This window comes from Tiliqua scincoides, chromosome 4, assembly GCF_035046505.1.
Source record: "Tiliqua scincoides isolate rTilSci1 chromosome 4, rTilSci1.hap2, whole genome shotgun sequence".
NCBI classification, from domain to species: Eukaryota; Metazoa; Chordata; class Lepidosauria; order Squamata; family Scincidae; genus Tiliqua; species Tiliqua scincoides.
This window is the reverse complement of record NC_089824.1, coordinates 199,627,315-199,647,737: the sequence shown is the minus strand read 5'-3', so window position 1 is coordinate 199,647,737 and position 20,423 is coordinate 199,627,315. Positions and strand designations below refer to the sequence as shown.

Here is a 20,423-nt window from a genome sequence, read left to right as displayed (position 1 = left end):
GCGTTGGGGAAGCTTCCTGAGGCTTCCTTGAGACTTTAAACTGTGCTTCTGGAAAAACAGAAGCACAGTTTCTGATCCTGTCAGGAGCCTCAGAGAGGCTTTTGCAGAGTCCTAGAGTCTTTCGCCCTGGGCATTTGCCTCATTGTCTACAATGGGAGGTCTGCCACTGAGATCAAGCATGGGGATGCTATGACCCATCCTGAGCCTTATACTACTACCTAGGAAGCTGAGACCTGAAACACACACATTCCTGCAGCCCTCAGGAGGCCTCAGACCTGTGCAGGAGCAACATGACAGGTGCGATGAATGCCCCTGTTTCCTCCCCCACACATACTTTTTGCCTGTTTTTCTGTATTTTTGGACATTTTTAACTTCCCAGAAACTCCTGTGCAGGGTCAGCAGCCTAAAAAGCTGACAGCCTTTGTTTTTAAAACCCCATTTCCATGTGCCATGTGCACATGGCCATGTGCTGGATGTGGATTCAGGGTCTGCCCCTGTCTGGGACAGCTATTCCGCTTAGCAACAGAGTTATCTTGCCCATTGGGTAACAAACCTGTCTGTCTAAGTCTATTGGGTGGCACAGAGACACCAGATGTGTTCCACTCCTTTAGTCAGGTGACTTGATAGCATCATCCCAGCAAGGTCATATATTGCCAACACACAGGAAACTCCTGGTTCTCTGCCAGTTGTAGAGTGACTCATTCTTTGGAAACTCAGAGTACCCACTTGCTTACCTGCAAATGCAAAGGACTAGGGCTTCCTTGAGCAATGTAAGCAGCTTAAGCTAGGGACCCTTTAAGGCTGGGAGCCCAGCATACCTTCTGCAGCCATCAGGGTTAGTGGTGGCTGCACTGTATGCTGGACAAGAGATGTAAGCCCTCCCCAGTTTTACCTCTCTCCTTGACTGGAGTCCCATAAAGCCTCTCTGATGTCCCCGTCACACATTTACCAAAGTCATGTGCGGGCCACTTCTCCATGGGTGTATCCCACATTGCTGCAGGATTTGTGTGAAAAGCACAACCACATAAAAACAGAACCACAGAGAAGTCGCTCCCACACTGATTGGTATGTGTGCTAAGTACGCCCATATGTTCTAAGAATGAGACAGTTCCTTAGAGGAAAGGCAGAAATAATCACAAATACTTGAGGCGTGATCTAGGCAAAGTGAAACAGATTTCTAGCCCATTGATTTCAGCAAAATACAGGTGGACCCCTGTATCCGTAGATCCCATATCCATCATTTCAATTATCCACAGATGCAGGGGCCCCACATGCCGCCCACTTGAAAAAACTAGGTAAAGATTAATCGGAAGTGGTTAACTTCCACTTCCTGTTAACTTCAATAAAGTTTTTTAAAGCATCCATGCTGCTTGTAAGCTTATAGCGACCTTGTTAGGCAAGATAGTTCTGCTGGGATAAGTTTCTAAAATAAGTTAAGGGGTATGCAGAGGGTCCACCGAGAGACGGGGGCTGTGGAAACAATGCTGAGTTATGTGCCCAAAGACTTGGGTGTGAGCCGCTGTGTGCAGTCGTTTCAGATGAAGCCCTCAGATGTTGCTGATCCCAAGGGAACTCAGCAGCAAACAGGACCTCTTGGCAACCACTGAGGCTTTTTCCATAGAAAAAAGTCCTGTGACTGTAGAAAAAAAATTCTGCTCTCTGCTTAATCCTCTGACAGAAAGTAATGTGCTGAAAATGCAATGGTAGGGAAGTATTCAATCAATGACATGCAGTGCTATATTTGATGCTGCTGCATGCCAAATCAGATCTATATTGTTCGGTATTGTCTCTGCTGGCTGGCAATGGTCTCCAGGGTCTCAGGAAGGGATCCTTCCCAGCTCTGCTTGTAAGTAACAGGTACTGAGCTTGAGACCTTCTTCAGGCAACGCGAGTATTTGACCAGTGAGTTATAAACCCTCAACTAAAATGGCATTTGGGACTCTTCCTCTCCTTTCCATTTGCAGTGCAAAAGAGTTTGCAAGAGATGAGATGCAAAGGGGAAAAAGGCTGGATTTGAACATATACTGTGCTGAATGAAAAGTTTCCTTTACCTCCCAAAGAACTGGCAACTGGCCTCTACAGCACTACCCAGTCAGTGTGAAAAAGAGCTTGTCCAACATGTAAAACACCTTGGGGTGTTTTACACACCACGGGTGAAGCAATGTACGCTTGTATATTCAGCCAAGCACCATCCAAACCCACTTCACAAGCAGGAAGCCGCCCTTGCCGATAAACCTTGGATAATTCCATTCATGCAAATGAAGGAATGCTATGCTTATATGTACCAACCTGCATCTATCCATCTCTATTTGTTGTATAGAAATCTAGGTGTGGTGCTACTTGTTCCACACCATACAGTATATATACACGAACCTGATCCTTTAAGCTTTGGAATGTTCAGGTTGAATTGTGCAAACAGCTACTACCCTCAAGTGTTTTCTAACAGGTACTGCAGGATCTGCCTCTTTTCTTCTTGCCTCTACTGCGTCTCCTCCTTCCTCTCCCTAGATTGGAAAAAGGGGCCAGTGAGGAAGAGGGAGTGTGGAGGAGTGCTGAGCTAAAACTCTGGAGAGTGGGAGGAGTAAAGGCTGGCACATCATCAGTTAAGGGGAACAGCATGCTCCTCAGGCATCAGGAGGTCATGGGCTGGCCCTGCCTGGCTTTAAGAAGAATGTCATCTGCAGCTATTAGCAAATAAAGGTGCTTATGTCCATGCTGTGAAAGGTCTGTCAACTGATTTTGTAGATCAAGTTACTATTAGAGGCACAGGAGAAGGTTGGGCTGTTAATTTTCTTGTCAGTTGGCAACCCATCCTTGCCTATGAAAGCCAGCATGGTGTAACAGGGTGTGAGATTTGTGCTGGGCAGGCATGTTTCTCAGTTGGTTCTGAGCTCTCAATTGAATTGATCTCACAGAAGTTCAAGAAGATAAAAATATCTCCTGCCCCATCTCCTCAGAGGAAGACGGGATATAGATCTAATAAAAATACACTGTTAGACAAGAGTGCTCAGGCTGGAAACAAATGTGGTGAAATTATTCTAACCAGACAAGAATTCGAGAAACATTTTTAAAGTTGTCACCCTTCTTTAAAGACTTGAGATCCAACAAACCTGCATCATCATCATGTTTATTTAGAACCATGAGTGCTCATGACACTTCAAAAAGAGAAATGTTCTCTGGAGGAACTTACATTCTATGGGTATCACCCCAGCAGCTGGTTCCACCATCAGGAGGTCCCTTCATGAATGAAAGCTGCTTCCCAGTGAGAGTTCCCAACCAATGGTAGAAGTGTTCTTTGGGCTCCTGCCCTTTAACTGGACACAACTTGATAAAAAGCAGATAACAGAAGGGGGAGAAATGGAAGCAGAAGAGAACAGGGGAAGGAAATATGTCTGTTTGGTAGGGTAAGGGTACTAGGAGGCTGTTCCCAAAACGTCATGGAAAAAATAAGTTTTAGGAAGGAAATAAGATAGCAGGAGTTCCAGGAGGGGCTGAAAGGGAGAAAGAGCAGAATCATTTAGCGAAGAAGGATCACTGAGGGTAATATGTGTTGGGATGTAAAAGTGGAGAGATAAGGGAAGACAGAGGTAGGTAGGGGGGACAAAAAGGGGGAGCCAATGCAAGAATACACAAGGTTCTGCTCCTTTAACTGTTTTGCAGCAATTTCAGAAATGCAGTTTGTCACATGAAAGTATTGCAATAACAAGGAAAACCAAACCTACCAACTAAATCCCTTCCTCTGTTCAGCTACTGAAATTACAGGGACCTCATTCTGTACCACATAGATGCCTAAAAGAAAACATACTGCAGACTCAAGATTATTCAAGTCACAAGCAGCATCCCATCCAGTTCACATTCACACTAGCCAAGTTGATACCAAAAAGCAAGGCCCATAGCAAGCATTCTCTGGACACCGTGTTCATGTGGGTGGACCAACCATCTGCCATTAAACCCCCCACCCTCCACTTTCAGCCTGTCTGAAATAAGATTGAGCCACTGCTTATTCAACCCAATGTTGTTTTTCCCCCATTTAATATAAAAGCTGTAATTGTCTTTGCCTTGGGAGCACAGTACTGTATATTACAGAGGCCAAAACAAGCAGGATTTGGCTTCTTGGGGAATTTCAATTATCTGTTTAGAAAGTGCATTCCTAGAACCTTTTTTTCCCTCCCAAAACCTGCCTATGCTAACATGTTGCTCTCCAGAATCAAACACAAAAAGCATTAAGAAGCAGCAACTCAAGATCAAGCTATTTGGGTGTCTTGTGTGGTGTCTCAAAGACCAATCTTTCTATGAATTTAGCCACATGGCTCCTCATCCTATGGAGGGAGGCACAGAGAAACAGCAACAGCCATTTCTATTGCTGCAACTCTGCTTTGTCCAAATATCCCTATCCTGGCAATGGCTACATATATCTCTGTGTACAAACACATTCCACAATTCACACCAATCCATTTAGTCACATATGATCACATGAAGACGCATTTTATTTATTTATTAGGTTTATTTATTTATTAGGTTTATACTTTGCCTTTCTCCCCGAAGGGCACCCAAGGCGGCTAACAATCAATACATTAAAATACAGAATAAAATACAGATAGAAACATTAAAAATAAAAACAATTTAAAAAAACAAACAATATAAAATACACAGCAGTCAGCAATAAAACACACAGTAAAAAAAAATTGATTTATAAAAGCAGCCATTATAAGGCCTCGAAGGTTTTCCTAACTAAAAAAGTCTTCAAGGCCCCGCCAGAAAGTTAATAATGAGGAAGCTGTCCTCAATTCAAAGGGGAGGGAATTCCATATGCAGACACAACATCAGACCAGTGATTTTAAACCTTTTTTTGTCTCACAGCACACTGACAAGGTACTAAACTTGTCAAGGCACACCATCAATATTTTTTTTTTGGACAATTGACAAGGCACACCATGCTGTTGGTGGTGGGGGGGGGGTTCACATCCCCCAATGGCCCTACTAATAAATGAACCTCCCCCAAACTCCCATGGCACACCTTCAGACCATTCACAGCACACCAGTGTGCCACAGCACAGTGGTTGAAAATGGCTGACTTAATTTAAGCTAGATCTCAAACCTGGAATTTCTACACTCAGAATCAAAGCAGTGCCCCAGAGCATAAGCAGAGCGCCCTTACTTCCTCACTCAATTAACCCAATTTGCCCTGAATATCTGGAATTAGGGGATAAGGTTCCAGGCCACAGAGGTCTCTTTTAGAGAAACTTAGATCTCAGAAGCTAAGCAGGGTCAGGCCTGGTTAGTACTTGGATGGGAGACCACTTGGGAATACCAGGTGCTGTAGGCTTATACCATAGTCTTTGGAGACTGAAGGTTGCCAACCACAAGCTTCCATTTAGAAATTAATTACCTGTATCTATCCCTTCAAGGTATGATTATGAGTAGTATATGCTCTCTAAGTTCTCAGGCTAAGCTCAGTGCAAAAGCTTTTTCACTTAGTTACCACAGGAGCAGCATCTCTAAATATGCCTTCTGAGTAAACATGGGCAGGCAGGCAGGGATGAGACCACTCTCTAGCCAGCAGCCTCTCTTTAGTCTCATTCACAACAGAACTGCCTTGGTTCCATCACATCCTTGTCTACTAAGGCAGCAATGGGCACCTCTGAACAGCTGCCAATGCCCCACAGCCCAATTCTGCCAGTTTTCTGCAGCCACCCCATTCAACATCATTGCAGGTCTCTGCTTTCCAGGCCAGTCATTTGGCTGGTCAAAAGAGATTTGGGCAGATGCTCCATTTCCACAGCCAAAAAAAGACTAACACTCTCACTTTGTACCCCTCTTGCCTGGCGTCTGACGGCTACTGGGCTGCAATCTCACAGTCCCCCGAGGGCTGCAGTGGATTCAAGCAATCCCAGCTTAAGGTCCAACGTATGTTATTAACTGGCTTACGTTATTAACTGACAGCTTTGGAATGTTCAGTGCCACAGAAACCAAAAATGTAAAAGAGGCTAAATTCTCAGTCATGCCACATGCTCTGTGATAGTGACCTTGAACGGCCCTGGCTTCAGCCAGCGACATCAAAAGACATGTTCATGTGAAAACTCTGTGAAGGACCCAGGAAATGGAAGGACTCAGGGCCCAATCCTATCCAACTTTCCAGCACTGGTGCTACCGCAATGTAACCCAAGAGGAGGCTTCTGTGACAGCCTCCCTACCACAGGGTGCAGTGCATGTCCTATCAGCACAGCTGCACAGCTGGGAAATTGGATCCGATTGGCCATCAATCACCTTCCAGGAGCTGCTAAAGAGGGGTGTGGTCAATGTATGACTAGCCAATGGAAAAAAATAACTTATTTGCAGGGCTGGCCCATCTATGAGGCCAGCTGAGGCAACTGCTCACAGCAGATTGGCAAGGTACACCCACCTCCATCTACTCACTGCTCCAACTCCCAGGATCAGAGGTACTCTAGCCCAGCCATTCTCAACCTTTTTCTGGCTATTGCTTCTCAGGAGCTCTTTTCAGGTTCCTGAGCCACTGTCAAACAAGGGTACAACACAGATAAACATAAAGTCCCCTTCTCACAGTTTTCCGTCTGTGGCCCCCTTCAAATACACCAGGGTTCCCCAGGGAGTCATACTGTTGCCCCTGTTGACAATGGCTGCTCTAGCCTATCACTCTCCTCTCCCTCTCCTCCAGACTTCCTCTTCCACTCTGTCTTCTCTTCCTATTCCAAACCAGGGAGTAGGAAGAACAAAGGCTGGCACATCACCAAGTTTGTCATGCTATTTCAAATATCAGGTGATCTTGGGCCACACCTCTTTAGTTGCTTTGGACTCATGCATTGTGTCACTCTGTGCTCTTAGTGGTATTGTTGGGCAGCTGCTGAGGGATAAGGGTCTGCAAAAGGACCCACTACTGATCCCCAAATCCAGCCCTTTGCCCATAGCCTGTGTGTGGCTATGGACCAACTCTCTCAAGGACCACCCATGTATGAAACAGCCCATGGAAGGCAGCTTGCCAAGGGCTCCCTAAAACCTGAAGCCACACCTGAGGCAAAGACTGTACATGACCAGAGTTCTACATTTGACTCTGTTGGCTTTGACATTTTTGTGCAGCTCCAGGCCTGTTCCAGAAACAACATACTGCTTAACATAAAAGTAAGCCACTTCACCCACTTTTAACAGGCTGTAGCTCATATTTTTTCCTCTCTGCTTGGTTTCCCAGCATGCAAAGAGGCTCATGCGCATTTTGCACTGTACAAAGAAACTCATGTTACATGTTACCACAGAAACACACTTCCATATTCCATGCCAGACCATGATGTCACATTTCCTCTGAAAAAGATGCCTGACTTACAGCCTACCTGCTTCAGAGTGAGCTCCCTAGGCCAGCAATTCCCATTCATTTCCGCCAGGTTGTATTAACTCTACCTTTGCAGCAGCTCATGAGGTTGTTGCAGTAGGCCTGACTATGAGGGTCAAATCTTCATAACAGTCCAAGACAGAATAATCAAGTCCCAGCATTCACATTTTGTGCCATGTCTGTAAGAGACCCTTGTAAGGTTATATAGCTGCTGCAAACGTGTGTGTATGCATGCATGTGCGGGGATTGTCTACTGCTTATAAACTAGGACCTTGAGTCTGTCCAGCAGGAAACAGATATATCACCTCTAATTCTCCTCAGAATCCTGAGGACTAGAAGCACTGTCAGTGGCAGGTTACTGGGGGCCCTCAGCAAAAGCCTTGCATTGGGCCCCCCACAGTACTTCTGCTCCTTGTTGGCACAAAGGGTACTACCACTGCCACCAGTACTGAGGGTTCTGTGGTGGTCCAACCAACAGGGCCTCCAATGGATGTAGGTCCTTAACCAGTGCCCCATCTGACAGAACCGTAACTACAAAGGAAAAGCAGAGATTTCAGTATTTCTTGGCAGGGACAAGCAAAGGGAGGTACTGATTGTCCTCACATCTTTTATTTTTAGGACTCAATCCTAACCCCTTATGTCAGTGCTTTCCAGCACTGACATAAGGGCAATGCAGCTCCGAGGTAAGGGAACAAACATTCCCTTACTTTGAGGAGGTCTCCGTGAGTGACACCCAACTGCAGGATACAGCACATGTCCCATTGGCACCGCTATGCCAGCACTGGAAAGCACTGACATAAGGGGTTAGGACGGTGCCCTCAGTAGCATTTGCTGGCTACAGTTGGAAACAGGATGCTGGGCTAGACACATGCTTGGTCTGATCCAGCAGAGCTGTTCTTATATTCCCAATGGTTATAACAAGAATGTTAGAAACCATTCTTTCCATTTATATATGGCCCCTCATTCCCTATTGTGACCCATTCCCATCTGTGTTGAATACACAATCAAGCTGGGTATGGGCAACTACTCTCCTGTCTTCCATGCTTCCTCTTCCACTCCAAATCCCTCTTCCCATCTAAGGACTGGGGGGAGGAGAAGAAGCAGTGGGAGTGAGTGGATGGACAGAGGTCAATGCTGCCCACCAATCTGCTACCTGAAGCAAACATCCAGTGGTGTTCCCAGAGGGAGGCACAGTGCTAAATTTTACAGGTCACCATGTAACACACCATGAAAGCTGCCCCTGAGGCAAGCAACTCAGTTGGCCTCACGAATGGGCCTACCCTTGTATATATTATACAAGGGCCTACCTGTTGTATATATTATAGAACAGATTTGGCCATGGCAATTCAGCTAATGAAACACAACCTTAGGGTAATACCTGAATTTGGAAAACCGCTTACTGCCTATATATATCCATGTGTAGCAAATGTTCCTGCAAATATGGCCCACTCATTGTTGAATTTGAATTTGAATATATATATATATATATATATATATATATATATATATATATATATATGCGCACACATATACATTCCTTGATCACATATTTAAAGCCAAGAGCCCTCTGTAAACTGCACTAGAGTCCAAGATTTTGGTACTAAGAGGAGTTTTTTCAGTAAATTCATCATCTGGTTGGATGAAACCAGAAATAAAATCCCTCAGACAACCACAAATAGCAATAGCCAAGTTAAACACTGATTTAGCTGAGTCCCCTCTCTCCATCTCAGTTCCTTAGTGGGAGAGGACTATTATTACTCTTGGTGCTTAGCGAATACATTAGTCCTAATTTGGCTATATTTAACTTGACCACTTAAACAGCAAATCTGTCTGTAATGTGGCTGCCTTGACATGCAATATAGTTTGAATGAGAACATTTTGTTCCAGTTCTAAGACAAATGAACAAGCACAGCTTGAAAAGTAGCCTCCAGGCTTTAAGGTACTGTTTTACACTGAGAGATGCTCCATTACTATTTGTCAGATTTCTAGAACTGAAATGGGAAAGTCATTTGACCCATTGTAATTAGGGATGGCCCACCCTTTAGGGAGGCCGAAGCACCTGCTTCAAACAGCTAGCTGGGGAAGGCAGTGAATGGTTAAGGGGCACCCCACATCCTGCACCCACCAGCTACCTCCCCTGGCCTGCCTCCTCCTGTTCACCTATTCCACTGGGCCACTCATGTGCTCCCCCTGGAAAGTGAATGAAAGGAGAATGGCACAGCTTACTTCGTCCTCTAGCAGTGCTCTCCTTTTCCAATCCACCACTGTGATTTGTAGATCAGCACCTCTGAGACCCTGTCTTGATCACTCTTGCCAATGCTGCTGTCAGGGTCCCGGGGGGGGGGGAAGACCCCTTAGTAACTACCCCACTGCCACCAGCCCAAGAACCAGGATTACTAGAGGGATTCCCTGGGCTAAATCCTCCTTCCTTATTACATACACTAATTAATGGAGGTCTCTTTAATTCCCCTTTTTTACTCCATATAAGAGAGTAATGGTTCCCAGATAACTCAATGAGACCCAAACAAAAAGCAATAAGAGTTTATTAAAATCCATTAATTATCACAACTAGGACAGCAACTGTTACCCTGCACATGCCCAATCTCATCTGATCTTGGAAGCTAAGCAGGGTCAGGCCTGGTTAGTACTTGGATGGGAGACCACCTGGGAATACTGGGTGCTGTAGGATTATACCATAGTCTTTCGAGGCTGAAGGTTGCCAACCAACCATCACAACTAACAGAAAGGGCTTCTGCACAATCCAGATGCAGTTGGCTAAAGGTACAACAGTTAGAGGAGGCTCCCAAGCCTGCAGGGCTCCCCCAAGGCAGAATCCTTTTGTGAACCTGTTGAAAACAACTACAAAGAAAAGATAAAAACCTCACACAATATAACTCTTTTACTGAGTAGTTAGAATTAATTTAGCTTCTCTCATTTCCTCACACTACCAGAGTAAAGTTAACACTCCCTTAAGTCTCATCCACCAGGAAGACAACAAAGTTCCCTTCTCTAAAGGTTTTTATCCTCCTCTTCAATGAATTCAACCATTCTCACCTGAATCTTTTACACCCAAGGAGCCCCAGCTATTCTAATACCAATGTAAGAAAATAACAACCCACATAAACCCACATGCTTCCTTTCCTTCCCATTGTCTCTTCTAAACAGGAGGGGGGGAATATTGGAAGCAGAGAAGTTCCACTCCCAAGATTGGAAGCAGAGAAGTTCCCAAGATCGTTTCTGCCCAGACAGTTCAGAAGAAGTGGCAGCAGTGGAGGAAGTGAAGAGGTGGCAGTTCATGCATGTACATCTCTATCATGTTCATATCACTTGATGTTGTTATCATAAATGTGATAGATGTGTATGCACAGATGCAGAATCTTCCTGCTTCCCAGCTAAAAGAGATTCCACTGTTCCACCAAAGTCCAAGTCACCTGATGTTTCATGGGTAAAGGGAAGATAAAAAGTTGAGGGTTAGAGTCAGAAATGTCTTCCAAAGGAAAGGAAATTCCAACCCAAGCTGACCCTTTGCCTTGTTGGAATTCCATATGAATGCCCTAAACATACCAATGTCCTTGGACTGATTACAGTCTGATCTCAGCTCAGAGATCTCTATGCAGAAAATCTCTAATGCAGCTCAGAGATCTCTATGTTCACAAAGTCAACTAACAGCACAATCCTAACTTGTGCTGGACCAGGCAGGCCAGCAGGCCTCCGTTGTATGTGTTTCGGGCTGGCTGAGGCTTAACCTGAGGCAAGGATTAAAAATTCCCCTTACCCTGGGGAGAGCTGCAGCAGCCCCAAAGAGTCTACTCAGATCTGCAACACCTGAAGAGCTAGGCCCTACCTTCCACTCCCCGTCCACCTGTCCATGGGCCCATCTGCCCTCCCTGAGATGCCTCCTCCTTGCCTCCTCCCCACCCTCCCCCTGATCCCCACACTGGCTGAGCTCCGCTGGTGCAGACTTACATTCCATAGGCATGGGTGGAGGCTGAATGCACCCTCCGCAGGTCAGCGCACCTCCGTGCACCAGCCCAGCTGACTCCTAAGGAGGCACAAACATACTTTATGGCACGTTTGCAACCTCAGGTTGGCGCAAGGGACTTGCGCCGGCCCAGGGTGCAGATAGGATTGCGCCCTAAGTTGACTGCTGATCTCTCATATTTCAGTACTCAAGCAGGGAAGCCCATGAGCAGAAAATGAAGGCAGAAACTATAGTTTGTTCCCAGCATCTAGTATGTAGCAGTATAGTACTTCTGAACATGGAGGCTCCATTCAGTCATCATGGCTAATAGTGTTTGATAGGCATGATTCCTTCATGCCCCCATCTCAAGACCAATGAGACATATTTTGTCCTTGGCAAATAGCAGCTTCAGGAGGTCATTCTGTATTCAGACAACAGTGGGAGTAAAAGCCACCCTCTCCTCCACCATGTTCCTGATGCACAGCAACAAGCCAACTGCTATTTAATATTTGGGGGGAAAACAAGGATGCATTTGCAAAGTACATGCTTAAAATAATGTCTAGTTTGCCCCCGATCACGCTATTGCACGTGGTCATTTTCATGCATATTTATTATTGAGTAAATGTGTTTTTGGATAGATTGTAGCCAACAGGAAAGGTCTTGGTTTATTGAAGAGCAGCTAACAGTTTGATGTTTATATCCCTAAATGTCATTGGGACAACCCCCCTGAGATTTCAAAACAGATTCTTTTTTGCACTTGGCCAGCAAGAATCTTGGAAAGAAAGATCATTCATATGCAGATTCTCTAGCCTGAAGCAGAGTGGAAAAGAGAAACTTAAACTCTTTTTTGAAGTTTCTTCATTGAAGATTTTTTGCTGCAAGCAATTACACCAAAAGAATAAATTGTAAGAGCAGAAAAAGGGAGAACGCTTCAATCAATGTTTTGCCTTTCTGTCCTTGTCCCAATGGGAATGGAGCCAAACTGTTGTCCAAGCCAGAAACTCACTTAAAGGGCCAATTAAATTTCCAAGGGACTCAGTTTAGTTTGCAGCACCATCCTCCAGGTAGGAACAGGATCAGCTCCAAGTGACTCAGCAGTCACCTATGCGGGGGGGGGGGGGGGGGACTTGCAATGATCAAGGGCATCCAGTCTTTGCTTTAGGTCCAGAAAGGAAGAAGGGCAAAGCAAATATCATGGTCCATCTTGTTTCCTGCTCCTTTTCAAAAAATTTCCCCATCATAAGCAGTAACCAAACAAACTCTTGGCTAGTTAGCTAGCTTAAATAGTTCTGTCAGTGTACGTGGCACTAAAGTTACATAAGAACATAAGAAAAGCACTGCTGTATCAGGCGAAAGACCCATCTAGTCCAGTATCCTGTTTCCCACAGTAGCCCATCAGCTACCTCTGGAAAGCCCACAAGCAGGAGAGAAAAACATACCCCTCTTCCGCCTGCTTCCCTGCAGCTGATATACAGGGGTAGGTCACCGCTGAACCTGGAGGTAGTATAGATTCATCATGACCAGTAATAATTGATAGATCCATCCTCCAGCAACATGTCCCATCTTCTTTTAAAGCCATCCATGTTCATGGCCATCACCGCATCCTGCAGCAACAAATGCCACAGCCTAAGCTTCTTTTGTCCACCTGAAATCTGTTGCCAGGCTGTTTCATTGGATGACCTCTAGTTCTAATTCAGTCTTGTGAGAGAGGGGAGAAAATCCCCCTCTCTCCATTCTCTCCACATCATGCATCTTGCACTTCTTATAAGACCGTCAGCCTAATCCTGCGCTCCCGTGGCACGTGACCGGGCGGCACCGAAAACAGCTGCCGCCACATCCAACACGCCCATGGCAGCCAAGGGCAGCACCTCAGGAGAAGGGGACTTTTGTCCCCTTCCCCCCGGTAAGGGAAGTAACCCCGCAATGGGGCTACTCAATTCACCGACCACCAAAAGGTCAGCGGTGAGGGAAGAGCATTTGTGTAGGGCACTAAGCCCCGCACGAATGCTCTGGATCTCTCCACTGGACCCAGCTCCCTCCCTTCCCACTCCCACCAGCATGCCTCCTGCCCGTCCTCTCCCTGCCCTCTGCCCACCTTCCCCTTCCCCAGAATGCCTCCTCCCCACCTCCCCCTCACCCCCACTTACCTTACCTCAGTGGTCCCACTTACCTTGGTAGTCCGTGTGACCGCCAAGCACTGGGCTAGCATAGGTGCTGGCCCGACTTCAGTCCTCACAAACATGCCATAAGGCACGCCGACAAACGTGCCGACAGTGTGCGCCAGTGGTAAGCCGGCGCATCTAGCCCAGGATTGGGCTCCCAGTCATATCTCGCCTTAATTTTTCCAAGCAATGGGCTTGACTAGATCACCTTGAAGCTCCTTTCCAATTCTATGACTGCAGTTACACTTGTAATTGGTTTTGTTTCAGCTGAGGTTCCTTCATTTGCACCTAGTTTGATGCTTTGCACAACTGCCAATCACTATTTCCCGAAGCCCTAATTGGCTTCTGTAGTATTTACTGGAAATGGATCATCACTTCAGCTCATCATATTCTTTTATAATATATGCATTTTTAGATTCAGAAAGGGATGGTGACCTTTCTCGCAATACAGGTGCTGGGTGTTGCAAAAATGCCATCAGGCACTTTGCTGCTGGCAGGAGACACACAGCACTGGTGGAGAGGCCCATACCATTCGGTGCTGGGCCTCTATGCTAGCAGGACACTGACAAAGAGTACATGGCAGTAAGTGTCCCCTCCGTGTGGTGGGAAGGCTTTTCGAGGCGGGGAGGTTGGGGGAAGGTGGAGAGGGGGCAAAACCAGGTAGAAGGAGGGTGAGCCAGAGGGCAGATCAGGCCAAGGATAGGGGAGGGGATGGTGGCAGAGGCTGCTGCTGAATGCCATCCTCCCCTCCCAAGCTGCAGAGTTTGACACAGGTCTCCTTGGTTCTGCACCAAGTAGCTGGTGCAGATCCAAGTAGACCCATTGAGGTTGTCGGAGTTCTACAACAGGTAAGGCAACCAATGTACCCTTAGCCCAAGGAGTCCTCCAGCAGGTGCTCTGGCCCTGAAGGATACAGCGGTGGCCATTTCAGTGCCATTGTACCATGTGGCACCAGGGCAGCCTAGGATTAGGCTGCCCAGGGTTAAGACAAAGACTTCCAAGAAGAGCTGAAATTTGCTGAAGAATTTGAAGGTAGAGAGAGAGAGAGAGAGAGAGAGAGAGAGAGAGAATCCCAGTGTTACCTAGCTGTTCTGGGTGGGAGTTCTTGTTGTTGTTGTTAATAAGTACAGTATTTACTGGAGTTATGAGCATAAGGGAAAGGAAGGGGGAAATGGGGGCAGTTATCCAGGAAAAAAAAAACCAAACTTTTGGATAGCTGAGAGGGCCTCTGATGAGTGCAGGTCCTTGGCCAATACCAATCTGGCAGAATCCTGGCTAGAAAGAACTTAACAGATTTCAGGTTCAGTATTGCTTTGGAAGGAAAGGCTGGGGATGAGCAAAAGGAGATTCCTGTTCCCTTCACGACTTACTTATAAACTTCTCTGAAGGTTCGCCTTAAGTACATGTTCATGTTGTGCATTGAGTTTGCATCCTTTCGGGGAGGAACGTTTGGGTGGCAACCTCAAATAGCTCACCTCTCTCTGGGTTCGTGACTTGCCCTTTGAGAGATATTGCAACAACAGCCATAATTGATTTGTAATATCTGACCTTCTTCATTCCCCAATGAATAATCAGGCCTGAGCAGTCATTTCCTCCTTTCTTTGCTCCCTGGACACTTCAGCACACAGAGAGCCCTTTGCACAGGGCCTGCCAGGAGTCACCTGCCTGAATGGTAGAAGAGCACTGTAGGCGCTTATAGCTATATGTTCAGATCAGGGCAGGGAAGTAGAAAAGCATTCCAGTAGCCTGGCAGTTTCAAGGCTTCCAAGCATGAAATGGCCGTCCACGGCAGGGAAAAGGAAAAGTCCTTAATTAACACAGGCCTTAGCTTTTTCAGAAGCAAGCAAGCACAAAGACCACAGTAAGATACTGTTATGAAGATTTCCTTTCTTGTCTTCAATGGCAAAGATGACAGAACTGCCAGAGATCCCGGACAAGAAGCTCGCACAGGGCAGCACACTGAGAAAGAGGAAGGTCAAGAGGCTGCTGCCCTTGCAGGGAATTTACACTTTCGCTGCAAACTTCTAACAAAAGCAGAAATACAAAATTTCTGCAAATAAGAGTTCTGCGAATAGCAGTATGCAAACTTGCAAGACCTGCAAAAGTTTGCAGACAGAATTTCTTACAGCTTCTAACAGCAAAACAGGAAAAAGTAATGAGATGTACACTGTATACATAAGCGTTTCTCAAACTGTAGGTGGGTTGTGAGCCAATTTGAAGAGCCAATTCTCTTCACCAGCTGCGGTTTCAGGTTGGTTTACCAATCTTTGGTAAGGGAAGCGCCTCAGTGTGAGATGAAAGATGAGTCCTGGTCTGACTTAGGGGGTCTCCCTGCAGGGACTGTCAATACCTCACCCAAGGAGGAGGAACTGAACTGCTCACTAGTGTTCTGAATGTAAGAACTAGGTTTTTGGCCTAGACCTGAGGACAATGGAAGAGGGTCGCCAGAACTCCTCAGGTTCAGACCCTTAGGACTATGCATACATGTAAGTGAATGGAGAAGGGGCTGGCGGGTGGAGCACCTAGCAGTCAATAACTAACACCTGTTTCACCCTTTTAACTGGGAGTGAACAGGGAACAAGTAGCTCATACTGCGACCACCCAAAGTTAGAGAGCCTGCATGGCAGAAAGTCTCCTTGAGAAAACCTCCCCCAAGTGAAAAGTAGACCCCAAATCTGGGGAATCTCTTAAGAATCAATCAGCAGCAGAATGTGTGTGGCATTATGTAAATGAAAAATAAAATAAAGAAATGAAGATCAGACATCCTGTCACCCAGCACATCCTCAATCTTTTCTTCTTTTCCCGTTTGTCACAGGCTCAAGGCCCCACAACCAGGCACTCAAGGAAAAAAGAGAGATGGACTTATGAGCAGCCTCTTAGTCAGAGACCTCATGGGACCTAGACATTATACAACCATTACGCCTGCCATGTTTTAGTCCCTTTGGTGGCTTCAACAGCCCTGACATCACTTCTTATATCTGGAGAGATGAGTCCCATTTCACAGCTCAAGGCATAGATCAGGGGTGGGTGGGCAAACACCAGCCCGGGTGCCATTTGCGGTACTCGGGGTCTTCCAGTCTGGCCCTCAGAGAGCCCCCACTCTCCAATGAGCCTCTGGCCCATTAGAGACTGTTAGAGCCTGCACTAGCCTGCGACTGCTAGTCACGACTGCCAGACACAAGCTGCGGGTTGAGTTAGAACAAGGCCTTTTACAGTCTCCATGTGTTTTCTGCTTTTCCCTGGGCATTAATTTTAACCCCCTCCTCCTTTGGCCTCTGAACAACTTATGTCTCTATGTGTTTCTGACTGGGTCTATATGTTTTCACTGTGCAAGAGGTGTGTGGCAAACAGTTCGTAGCTCTCATGTGGTTCTAAATGCCTGTATTACAGTTCTCATGTGTATTATAAATCAGCTCAGTAAAATTCATTCATATAAGTTCCATCTTTAATGTATTCATTTATGTAAATTTATTCAGATTTGAAATGTAAATTAATTCTTTTTTTTTCCTTGCCCCCTGACACAGTGTCAGAGAGATGCTGTGGCCCTTCTGCCCAAATGTTTGACCACCCCTGACATAGATCATGGGTTTTGGGGGAGTGTGTATGAACCTGGAAGAAACCTCTCTACAATGCTCAGCTCTGCTTCATTTCTGCTCATCAGCGACTTGGAGTTCTAATGCCTGGTATATCTTTGTGTCCACTAGGTGCCAATCTTGTTTGTCAAAAACATCCTTGGACTCACTCTGCTCTCTGAGCAGCACTTCATCTTTGGCAGGCGATGAAATCCCCAGCCTGTTGGGAAGCCCACCATCTCCACCACCAGATGCCCCAATGGAAGATGCAGCTGGACCCAGGCTTCCCAGGCCCCGTGGAGCTTAGCTAAAGAAGATTCACCATGAAGTCATAATCCACCACATCATCAAATTTAATACTAGAAACATTTCAAAGGCTTATGGGGGTGCCCACCCCCAAGTCAGACTCCCAGGAAGAGCAGATCTGCCATTTTTCCAGTCTCCAGACATCACTGAGGTACACCCAGGACAAGTGCCAGGCTGTCTTGTGCCTTATGCAAGGCTAACTACTTCTCCCCCCTCCCCTCCCCTCCCCGCCCCACACACACACACTCACAAGCACAAGCACACACATACACACACCCTGCGGATACGGAAACCGTGGATGGCGGTTCACTATTCAAACACTGAAGAAGCCTCCACATGCCCCCACACGCCCTCTCCATTACCTTAATTTTTGTGTTTCTTCCTTAAACAAAGCAAAATCCTTGCTGGTCTGAAGGGCGACAGTCAACAAGCCTCCACATTACAGGCAGGAGACCAGAGGCATAACTGGGAAGCACTGAAGTCTTCTCACCCCCTTTCCTTTTCCTGTGGAGACGGAACGGAGGTGGGAAGCAACTGTAGCAAGCACCCCTCCTCTGGGGAGAATCCAGAAGTGACTGCCTTGCACTGCAGTGCGTTCTTCCCAGAAGAGGAGGTGCTGGCAGCTTCATGCCCCCTCTTCCTTTTTGTGGGGAGACTCCCCTTCAAGGGGAGGCTTCAAGGGGAGCCTCCACAGGAGAAGGAATGGGGATGAGAGAAGCTACATGAGCACCCATCGTCTGCGGAGAACCCAGAAGTGACTGTCTTGCACCACAAGAGAAAGAAGACAGTCACTTCTGGGTTCTCCCCAGAGGAGGAGTTTCTGGTAGCTTCGCTTTCCCTCTTCCTTTTCCCGGGAGGTTCCTCTTCAAGGGGAGCCTCCACATGAGATGAAACGGGGCGCAAAGCCAACAAGGTGAGCACCTCCTCTTCTGGAGAGAACCCAGAAGTGTCTGCCTTGTACCACAAGAGACAGAAGGCAGACACTTTGGGGTTCTCCCTGGAGGAGAAGATGCCGGCGGCTTCGTGGCTCTGTTCCTTCTCCTGTGACAGCTCCCCTTGAGGGAGGCGAGAAGCAGCCACAGCTAGTACCCCTCCTCAAGGAAGAACACAGAAGTGACTGCTTTGCACCACAAGCGACGCAAGGCAGTCATATCTGGATTCTCCCTGGAGAAGGAGGCGCTGGTGGCAAGGAAGCAAACGTGAGAACACTCCACAATCCAGGGCTTTCGTTATAGTGGAAGTAATGCCGGTACCTTTTCCTGAACTACCAATCAACCTCTGGCAGACTTCCTAACTCTGTAGGAATCCCAGCAGCCCTTGTAGCAAATCAGGAAACAAAACACTTGCCATCAGGAAAGCTTTTGTAAAGCATCCATTACCAGTCAAGTAAATGTATTTTTATTTTATAAAATTAAAAATTAGAGTCACAACTAAAATAAAACACTCCTACGCAGCAGACAAATTAAAAGCTTTTCTGAAAAACTAGAAGCCTAGCTGGGCAAACATGCTCTTACCAGGTTAGCCTGTTGCCCAAGCTTTAAGAAATAGCCCATTATCAGAAATACTAAAGACTCCCCCCCCCCCCCGCAGTCTATTGCAATTTGGCTGCTCTGAAATTCTGCACCCTTTCCATTCCTTATCCTAGAGCAGGGGTCTCCAAACCCCGGCCCAGGGGCCAGATGCGGCCCGCAGCAAGCCTCTTTCTGGCCCGCGGCCAACCTCTTGTCCCCTGAAAGCCTCTGGCCCACTCAACTGAATATAACCAGAACTGTGCTCTGATTGTGTCTGGAGGGTGTTCTGAGGGCCAGAGAAGTTGAATGAATGAGCCCATTAATTCATTTATTCACTCATCTAAGTTCCATCTCTTTATTTAAATTTTATATTTAAATTTTTTTCAGCCCTCGACACCACACCAGATATTTGATGTGGCCCTCTGGCCAAAAAGTTTGAAGATCCCTGTCCTAGAGGGATATTGACAAACTAGAGCAGGTCCAGAGGCCGGCAACTAGGATGGTGAGGCAGTTGGAGTCGATGCCCTATGGGGACAGGTTGAAGGAATTGGGCATGTTTAGTTTGGATAAGAAATGGTTAAGAGGTGACATGGTAACTACCTATAAATATCTGAAAGGTTATCATGTAGGAGATGGAGTAGGTTTGTTCTTGGTTGCTCCAGAGGGTACAAGAAGGGCAAATGGGTTGTAATTTAAACAAGAAACATTTTGATTAAATGTTAGGAGGAAATTCCTGATGGTATGAACTGTTCAGCAGTGGAACAGTCTCTCCATTGTTGAAGGTCTTTTAGCAGAGGCTAAATAGCCTCTGCCGGGGATACTAGAACTGTGGACAGCCTACATTGACAGGAGGTTGGACTTGATGATCCTGTAGGTCATTTCCAATTCTATGATTCACTTCCAACTCTAGGATCCTCTTGCAATCCTATGCATGCTTTGCGGGGAATAAGCTGCACTGAATACAATGAGTCTTACTTCTCAGTAGACACATGCAGGATTGCACTGTTAACTTGTAAAGCTGCCTACTCTGTCCTCCTAAATCAGGGGTGTCCATAGTTTTTGGCAGGAGGGACACATCATCTCTCTGACACTGTGTCGGGGGGGGGGGGAAAGAATTAACTTACATTTAAAATTTGAATAAGTTTACATAAATGAATAGATTAAAGATGAACTTATATGAATGAATGAAGGTCTTGCAATAGCTCAAAGCCTATAAAGGGCCTTACACAAAGCAAGGCCAGCCTTTCCTTTGCTGCCACTATTGCATCACAGACGTGAAACAGCAAGCAGTGGAGGGAGCCCTCATCCCACAGCTCACGTGACAGGTCAAACAGTTGCTGGATTCTGCCAGTGGCGTAGCTAATGATCGTGTACCCTGGTGCCAAGCTGAAAACGATGCCCTGGAAGTGATGTCACGACCGGAAGTGATGTCATGCCTGGGCTTTTCAAAAAGTGAAAATCAGGGGTAAACCCAACTCCTCCTCAGCAGCTCACCACCCACTAGCTCTGCCACCTCCCCCCAGCCAGTGGCATAACTAAGACATCTCCTACCTCCTACAAGTAATTATC

At 46.5% G+C, this 20,423-nt stretch overlaps 1 pseudogene; it reads left to right on the top strand.

Annotated features, from left to right (window-relative positions):
* Nucleotides 1-9,911: 9,911 nt before the first annotated feature.
* On the top strand, nt 9,912-10,031 carry LOC136650537 (5S ribosomal RNA; annotated as a pseudogene).
* Nucleotides 10,032-20,423: the final 10,392 nt, after the last annotated feature.